Consider the following 9,279-nt stretch of genomic DNA (forward strand, 5'->3'; position numbering starts at 1 on the left):
GTCTGGGTGAGGAGGACGTTCTTATAAGCTGACACAGTTTTTGAGTAACCATGGCTGCTTTGGGGCATATCTTCATAGGATTGGGAATTGGGCTTCTGCTCTGTGTCAGTATTGTAGGGTCGTTGACTCCCCATAACATGTTCTATGGTGTTAGTGGTGGCATGATGTAAGGCGCCCAGTAGTGGATGAGTTTTGGGAGTTAAGGGTCGGGAATGTAGACCCTAAGATGCTTGCCTCGGAAGCAGCGTGGCGGAGTATAATTGCCATGGTTGAAGCTTTGTGCGTGTAAGAGAGACAAAGAATGGCGAGTAGGAGTACCTCGCAAGGGTTGTGTTGATGTGCTCTTTTTCGGTCGGGGCTTGTGTTTTATTATTGTGTATTTCATTATTATTCATTGTATTGCATATTAGTAGATATATGTAGCTGGGCGAGATTAGTTTCTGTATGTATTAAGTGTATTTTATTTTTATGTATATAGGTGATATTGCATCGTCTGTATCTGATTTTGTATTTTATTAATCATGTTTTATGTAAGCAAGTATTGGGTCGGGATTTATGTTTTGAACTATATTGTTTTATTGTTGCACATTATGCGTTTATCATAGTAGTTTTCAGTAGTATTATGTGGAATTTCCTAAAAGGGTATTACCGGTTTTTATTTGTAAGAAATTACTTTCGGAAGCAAGGGAAGCAAGTACATGAAAATTGTACTGAAAAATTATCTGCAACTGTGTGGCCGAAAATTATTGGGGATGGCCGTTTTTGCAGGGTGGTAACTGAGTTAACCTTACAAACCGCAATTTCTTTACAATCGTAAAGAAAAAAATTATTTTTCGTAAGCCGTAGAATTCATGTTTTTCTTAAGCTTGTTGTTTTACTAAATTTAATGCAGAATAAAAATATAATATATTTATAAACATATAAAATACACATTTTATCCACAAAATATTTTTATCCTACCCTGTCCTATTAGTGTAGCTGTAAAATATATTGACTTAAAGTTCTTTTGAATATGTTGCTGAAGGGAAGGGTTAACATTTATTTGTGAATTTAGAGATTTTTTAAAATCTTATTGACCGATGCTAGTAAATATTTCAACCATTCACACCTATCTTCATTCAATCAAATAAATTATTAATGTTATTTTTAATATATAGCCAATCTACTTTATTTAAAATTAGATTTCGTCTGCTTTATTCCTTTCTCCCTATATTCAGTTGTATTTTAATTTATATCTGTTTTCTTTTAAAATATTGCGCTTTGTCATTCTGAGAGAATTTAATGGGATCAATTTAATAGCTTCAAATGCAAATAAAAGTTCATTATTCTCTATTTATTCATATTAAATCATCATTCGAGTACTAGATTACGAAAGAGGGTTTGAGTGGCAATGCATGAAGCATTATGTAGAAACTTCTGGAATGACTGTGATGATTAAACGTGAAAACAATATAAATTTTTGATTAAGAGCTCACAAAGTAGGTATTCGATTCTTATTTGTACCATATTTCTCTATCCTTTAAAACTCAGATTCATAAAATTAAAATTATCAGGACGTTCAAAAAAATTAAATCCATTTTTACATTTAAAATAATGCCAAAGATTCATCTTCTTGTTTTGGGATTGCTAAGCTCAAAAAAGGAATACCGTCAGTATGCATATTTTATATATTTAATTCAACAGAATTATTAATTTGTAATATATTAATTTTACATTCAGGGATGTAAACTTCTGATTCTACAAAGAACACAACTTACAAAAAAACAAGTTTCTTTAAAGTAACTAAAAAACATATAATAAAATGTTAAATGTAATTTGTATGAGTTTGTTTTATCCCTTAATAAATTACAAGCTCAGTTACAGTTTTGATAATTGTTCAGTCTAGTGTTCACCTATACAAAGACAGTTCAATTAATTTATGTCAATAAAACAATATAGAAGTAAATCAATTATATTTGTAAAAGGATTTCAATCAGATCTACTCTCTTCCCTATCTTCTTGTTCAATACGAAACCTACTCCTTGCCTGCCCTTTATTTGAAGCTGTGTTAATTATTCTAAAATCACCTGACCAAAAGTCGTTTTCCTCTTCTTACCAAACCTTGCTAATTCCTGCTACATCTACATTAAATCTATTCATTTACCTCTTTAAATTTTCTAACTTACCAACCTTTTTTAGACTTCTAACATTCCACGCTCCGACTCATAAAATGTTCTTTTTTAATATTTTACTAAGGTAGGCGCCTCCATCTTTACTATATATGAATATGCAGAGGGTTACATTTTCTTGCAAAAAAAAGCAGCTGGTGGTTTTCCATTGCTTTCAGCTGCGCAGCACTGAAGATTAACTGTTGTTGCTATGGCCGTAAGTCCTCCCGACCTATGCCGTTAACAACTACTGAAAGAGCTGCTGCCTTCTTTCATTAATCATTCTTTAATCAGGCTCTCAACAGATACCTCTCCGATACAGCTGCACCTTCAGTCCAGCTACTCTGAATCACTGAGCACTCAAGCCCCCTCACCAATGGCATGGTCTCATGATTCATAGAGGGTAATTTTAAAATGTATGTATGTTAAAAATCTATGTTATGTTTATATGTGAACGGGTGCATTGCAGCAACATTTATTTATTTTGTTACATGTTTTTTAACAGCTATTATAAAAATCAGAATATTATTTATATTTATAGAAATGTACAGCATAGTACTGTATTTCCACAAAAAATGTGTTTCTATTATTCATACACCACAGTTATTTTACCAGTTTTTTTTTTACATATGAAAAATTAGAAATGAAATAAAATTAATTTTTAAACCAGATTAAATGTACGTGATTCATTTTATTTTAAGATCTGTAACCGATTATATTGATTTTTCCTTGTGACTTAATGGCTAACAGAAGTGTTAGTTCTCTGTTTGCCATTCTGTTTACTATATTTATTTCAATGTTGTGTTTCATTTGTCAGTAATTTATTTATTTTTTAAGCAGTTTGCAGTAGAGCTCAAGCTCTTTACCACATCCTGACCCCCATAGGGGAAGACCCCCTCCGCCTTGTGATAATCCCAGTCCCTCCCCACATATCCCCCTCCGTTCCTAGTCCTGATGGGTTTTACCATAGGTCATCTTTTAGACCCTCTAAACCTGGTAACACTTCACAGTCATCAGTCTGGCCTCTGTCAGGAAGCCAACAATGCAAATGCATCTGCAGACACTTCCATCATTGTATTTACACAACTTACCATTGCCTTCTTCCAACCATGATACACCTACCATAATTTAAACTCTAAATCAAATAAACCAATTTGCAGAAGTGTGATCCCCATGCCTTCCTCTAACACTGAAAGTTTCACACAAAAATTCTTCCCTTACCTAACTTCAATTAGAATGTGCACTCAGATCATTACTTGGTTGAGTCTTTAGAAACCAAAAGTACTACTCTCACACCAATTACGTTTTGTTATAAAACAAAATGTTGATTGCAACAATAATTCTGTCTTGTGATTCAATTTACTCAAAGTCCTCTTGTTTATTCAATAATCAAGAAACAGATTCACAAATTTAATAAGCTTCTAATGAAAACTTACCCTATTTTTCTCTGCTCTGGTCTGCTTTCAGAAGCAGGGTAAATGCCTACACCCTCCCATATTGCAGCTTCATCACACATTTAATCAAAGATCCATTCTCATCCTAACAGCAAATATCTAAGCTTACTGGGACGTCATGCCAAAACACCTATCTTGGTAGGTAGTAGGCACCCAGGCAGGCCCCTAGCTACACAGGTTGCTATTCTATAATAGCATCAGACACCCTCAGCCATCCTCCGCAGGGCTAAGAATCTAAGGAAGCCAGCAACTATGTTCCACTGCCTTTTGGTCTTCCAATTTACTTGCAGATCAAAAACAAAATTTATTCTCGCAAGCTTTGTAACTGCTTTAGTATGTTCAGATTTGTACCTGGATCAAACTATAAAACACGGTGCACATCATCAATGGCCCTACACATGGTGAAGCACCATGTCCAGAAAGAGATTGTGTAGTATGCTGATTGGGAGAAATCCACCTAACAACCTGAATACATTTTAAAAAATCCTAAGCCATCTGAAAAAAAAAATGTTTTCAATAAACCTTACATCTGGGTTGAATGAATACTGCACATGTAAACACCTCGCATGTTTCACATGCATGAATAATGTAAAATATCAGACCATTTATAATGTTTAAATAAATATTTGAATAAAAAAAAATCCCTTCCGCACGCTGGAAGGCAGTGGTAGATTTCAGCAGTGTTAAAAAAAAGATTTCCACCTTAAAGTTAAGAAAAACTTCAAATTTACTCAATATGACAATAGTTGCACATGTGTAGCATATAACATGCCCCATCTTTTTACAACTTCAGGAGCATTTTGGTCATCCCTTGTCGTAAGGGTAGGTCATATCAAAAATTGTTAAAGAACAGAAGTTTTAGGTAATGTTTAGAGCACTAACAACTAATTTAAACCGATTGCCTACTGTGCCTAGGGACAGTCGATTGCCGACTGTGCCTAGGGAGGGTGTAACTTTTTATCTTCAAAACTACATTTTTACACACCCTGGGCCAATGGTTGGCGATATCAAAAAACTTTACTTATATAAGTTTTAGGCCCTTATCCATAGAGTAGTAACAACTATAAATGAATTCTATATTTTTCTTAATAATTAAGTTATAGTAATATTTTGTTATTTCGAAAATGCACCCCCCTTTTCTGATTTTGAACATTAATGAACTTAACTGAGATTTTGTGTCAAGTTATTTTTAAGGAACAATTTGAAAGTGATATATATATATATATATATATATATATATATATAAACTTTAGAGCTGATGGTGGTTTTGGGGTCTGGGGGGACGTGAAACGCGAAGATGTGTAGAAATTTTCCAGAAATTGAATCATTGTACTCTTTAGAATCACTAACTTTATAATGAAATCTATCTAAATCATGTAAAAAAATTAAGAAGTCAGGTATGAAATTATTCATATGCTATATTTTCCATTGGGCTAATGACCTTAGCAGTTACTGCCAGTAAAACTAAAAAAAAGTCAGTTATATTTAACAATGATTAATTAATAACTGAACAATGATCAATTTATTTCAAATTTAATTTTATTAGCATTTCATGTAGAAGTATATTACTTTAAGTTTTGCTACATCATAACGCTTACATAAAAAGATTTAAGCTAATCAATTTTTTAATATAAAATAAACAACAACAGCTCAATTTATCAAGAGAGATTGGATAGAAGAAAAATACTTTATTGACTATATTAAGAAAAGTAAGAGATTAAATAGGGTAAACAGAGAAGGAAAAAGGTTCACATCTAAGTGTATTTAGTGAGCTTCACTAAATCACTAGTACAAGAGAAAAAATAACTATATAATAAAACCGTTAAACACAAGGAGAAAAAATTTTACAGTAAAAAACAAAAAAATCCATTAAGTTTTAAAAAACAAAAAAGGCAACACCGAAGACTTCTATTATATAGAATCTAATACGACTTAAACAAGCACCTAAAACGATATACACAAGGAGAGATTTTATTTTAGCGTAAAAAAAATAAAAACTACAACGTAAAGAAAAGTCGTTAAGTTTAAAAAACAAAGAGGTTGAAGAAAGTAAAAACAACTTAAACCGAAGAGGAACTTTCAACAAGTAAAGTTGTACGAAAATCTAACAGAGTAAAATTTAATTAAAAAGGGTACACAAAAGCACCAAAAAGAAAACACTGAAGAGTTCTGTTATAAAAACTGTAGTAGGATTTAAACAATAACCTAGGAGGAACTAAACTAGGAGAGGCTGTAATTTAGAGTAAAAAACAAAGAGGTTCAAGAAAATCGAAACAACTTAACCCGAATAGGAACAAGTAAAGTTATTAAAAAACCCAAGCAGAGTAAAATTTAATTAAAAAGGGTATACAACTGTTTCTTTTGTCTCATCCATTTAAAAAGTAATAATAAAATACTGTAAAAAATTAATAGATTTCTGCAGAAAGAAAAACAAAATAAATTAGACTGAAGCGATTAAAAAGGTTCTCTAAGACGTAGGAATTGTTGAAACATTTTTAAAACAAGTTCTCTTTAGAAAGTTAATTTTCAATCACGAGTTGGAAAATAGAAAAAGAACATGGTCTGGAAAGAAATAGACTGGAGAAGAGAGAGAGAAAATCAGTTAAAACAAAAAAAAAAAAAATGCTGCAAAAAATTATCATTAACATTGTCCATATTGCCTAACATTATAACAATGACATACCATTAAATGTAGAAAAATGAGATTTTTATAAATGAAACAACATCATAATAATCTACTTTTTGATGTGAGACCACCACATTTAAACCCCCATGGCTGGGACACTAAAAAAATTAAACGGAAAAGTTAAGACTATGCAGATTCACAATGTAGATCAGGCAAAGAGGATAGCTTTAATTTAGTTTTAATTATCTAACTGGTACAGGATAAATGCATCTGGTCATAATATAATACAACCAACTGTTCTTACGAAAAGGAATCATGTACATTTTAAATAAAAAAGCAATCCGTTTTTTGTAGAACTTTATTTGATTAAAAAAATAAATAACTTTGAATGTACATATGAAAATATTCAAAAACACAATTTTTAAATAATAAGAGTATATAAATATAGTTTAATCCACTTAAATATTTAAGTGGATGTGAAAGTTTTCATTTCACAGACAAATTATAAAATCAGACTATATAATTCTGAAATCTTTTACTTTGTGAACAAAATATTATTTCTTAACATCACATAATAATCGCAATTTATATATTATAATCCGTTTTAAAACTGAAATATAATAAACTAATTTTTTTATTACAATAAAATACTCTATTTCATAAAGAAATTTATTTTATAAAAAATTGAACACATATAAAATTTAATAAAAAATATTATTTTGCGATAGTAAAATTTTAGTCAATAATTTTGAAAAACTGTTGAATCTGCTAAAAAATCCAGAAAAAAGCTCAACTATTTGTAACCAGTAACTAAACTAGAAAACTCAAGTCCCCTGAATAAACAAGAAATAAAGAATAATCTGATCTCAAAAAAATAATAAAGCATCCGGGTGAGGACCCAATACCTGTGTAATTTTTTAAATTATGATTATTAGCTAATTAATCAATGATCTATTACAGACAATATTTGGAAGACAAAAAAAATCCTGCCAGAATGGCCACTCTGCCCCAATTCATCCTTGACACAAAATTTACAGTGGAATGTCTCTCCTTTCAGTAACCTTTAAAATGTTATAAAACTTGTAGAGAATACAAAGAAGAGAAGAGCACATCAATAAACAAATTGGGAAATATATCAGGGTGGGTTAGAAAGGGAAGATTCTGTGTGGAAAAAATAAATAGTAAAGAAGAGATTTTTTTGCCTTTACAAAAGATCGGGCAAGCTTCAAATAGAAATGCTAAATGTAATTGCTGAAATATATTTCTTAAATTATATATCAAAAAATTTCTTAAAGAATGTATCAGAATATACCAGTAGCAACAAAGTATGATCTAATCTTAAAGATTCTTAATTTTTTTAGGTGTTAAAAAAAAATGTAATTTTTTTTACATTTTCTGATATTATATATTTTGAAAAATATTTTGGTAAATTTACAAGCATAAATTCAAAATAATTGCAAATTTATACACATTTAACTCATTGCTGACATCTGGTCATTTTTAACCCGAGAGGTATATTTTTGTTGGCTATGTTGCAATGACAGTTGCTACTTCCCCGATTTCATTGTCCACTCTATTCAAGGGTGTTTCAAGGCCAGCTATAGTGCCATGTACAATGAAAACTTATTAGTTTATTTTTTACGAGAGTTCACAATCAAACCGATGATAGTAACAATGTTACTTTTTTTTTGTAATAAAATCGTCATTGTATTTTTTACATTTTTAACAAATTATGAGTTTACTGAGTATAAGTACCTCTTGTGAATGTAGTAAAAGCTTGAATGAAAATGAAATTGAAGATATCTTAATGAACTGATGATCTGTAGGACAGTGAATCTATATTTAGTGAATATGATAGCGATAGTGAATGTGACATAGAAAGTCCTGACAATGTATGTGAAATTAAAAACAAAAACGCGATGAGTGTATCAGATGAATTGTTGAAAAGGAAATTAGACGAAAGTCTGTCTATGAAAAAAATTGTTATAAAAGGAGTACTGAACTAATGTTATTAGGACTCATCTTTCTCAAATAAAAGAAACTGCTAAAAACTTGAATCTCTATTAATTCAATTTATTATTGGGAATTACTGTTTTAATTAGAACATAAAATTACTAAATTATCACTAAAACTACTGCTCCGCAACTTCCTTTGTTAATCACACTGATAATATTGAATTAAAAGCTTTAATGGACTACTGTATTTATTTGGTATATTTAATTCTAGTAAAGAAGACGTGAGGGATCTACAGAAAGTGATGGAACTGTAAGTGTTATATTCAGGGAAACCATGTCCCTTCAGCGGTTTTTATTTCTGTTAGTTTTAACGGCACTAAAGTACACTCCAGTATACTAGATGGTGACAAAACCGCTCATATTTTCAAATTAATTAAAATGTTAATCTCAAATTGCCGGTCGAATTATTCTCCCACCAAGTATCTAATTGTAGACAAGATGCTTATCAGTTTTCAGGATCTATGCACATTTTGAATGTTCATGAAAAATAAGCCCTGAAAATATGGACACATATTTAAGGAAATCATTTGCCTTAACTCATATGAGACGACGACTTGTATAATCCAGACTTCCAACATCGCTGACTTTAATATAAGAAATGTATTAAAAATTAAAAAAGGAAAAATCGAACCTGAATTGCTACAGAAAAAACACAGGCGATGTCATATGTGCCCATCAATCAATTACAACAAACATCACAACGTCTGTAGTGAGTGTGAGACCATGTATGCAAGTACAAATAACATCATAAGAAATAGTTGAAATTAGTTATGAATATTAAGATGTCGCTTTAAACTAGAAAGGCAATAAAAATCCTTTTCGCAGAATTTACAAAACTAATTTTTCTCTTTTGTATGAATATTAAGATGTAATTTTAAACTGTCTTTGCGATTAAATGCCTTTTGACAAAAGTTACAAATATAATTCTTCTCTTTTGTATGAATATTAAGATGTAATTTTAAACTGTTTTTCTGATTAAATGAATTTTGACAAAAGTTACAAACATAATTATTCTCTTTTGTATGAATATTAAGATG

This window comes from Lycorma delicatula, chromosome 3, assembly GCF_047948215.1.
Source record: "Lycorma delicatula isolate Av1 chromosome 3, ASM4794821v1, whole genome shotgun sequence".
NCBI lineage: Eukaryota > Metazoa > Arthropoda > Insecta > Hemiptera > Fulgoridae > Lycorma > Lycorma delicatula.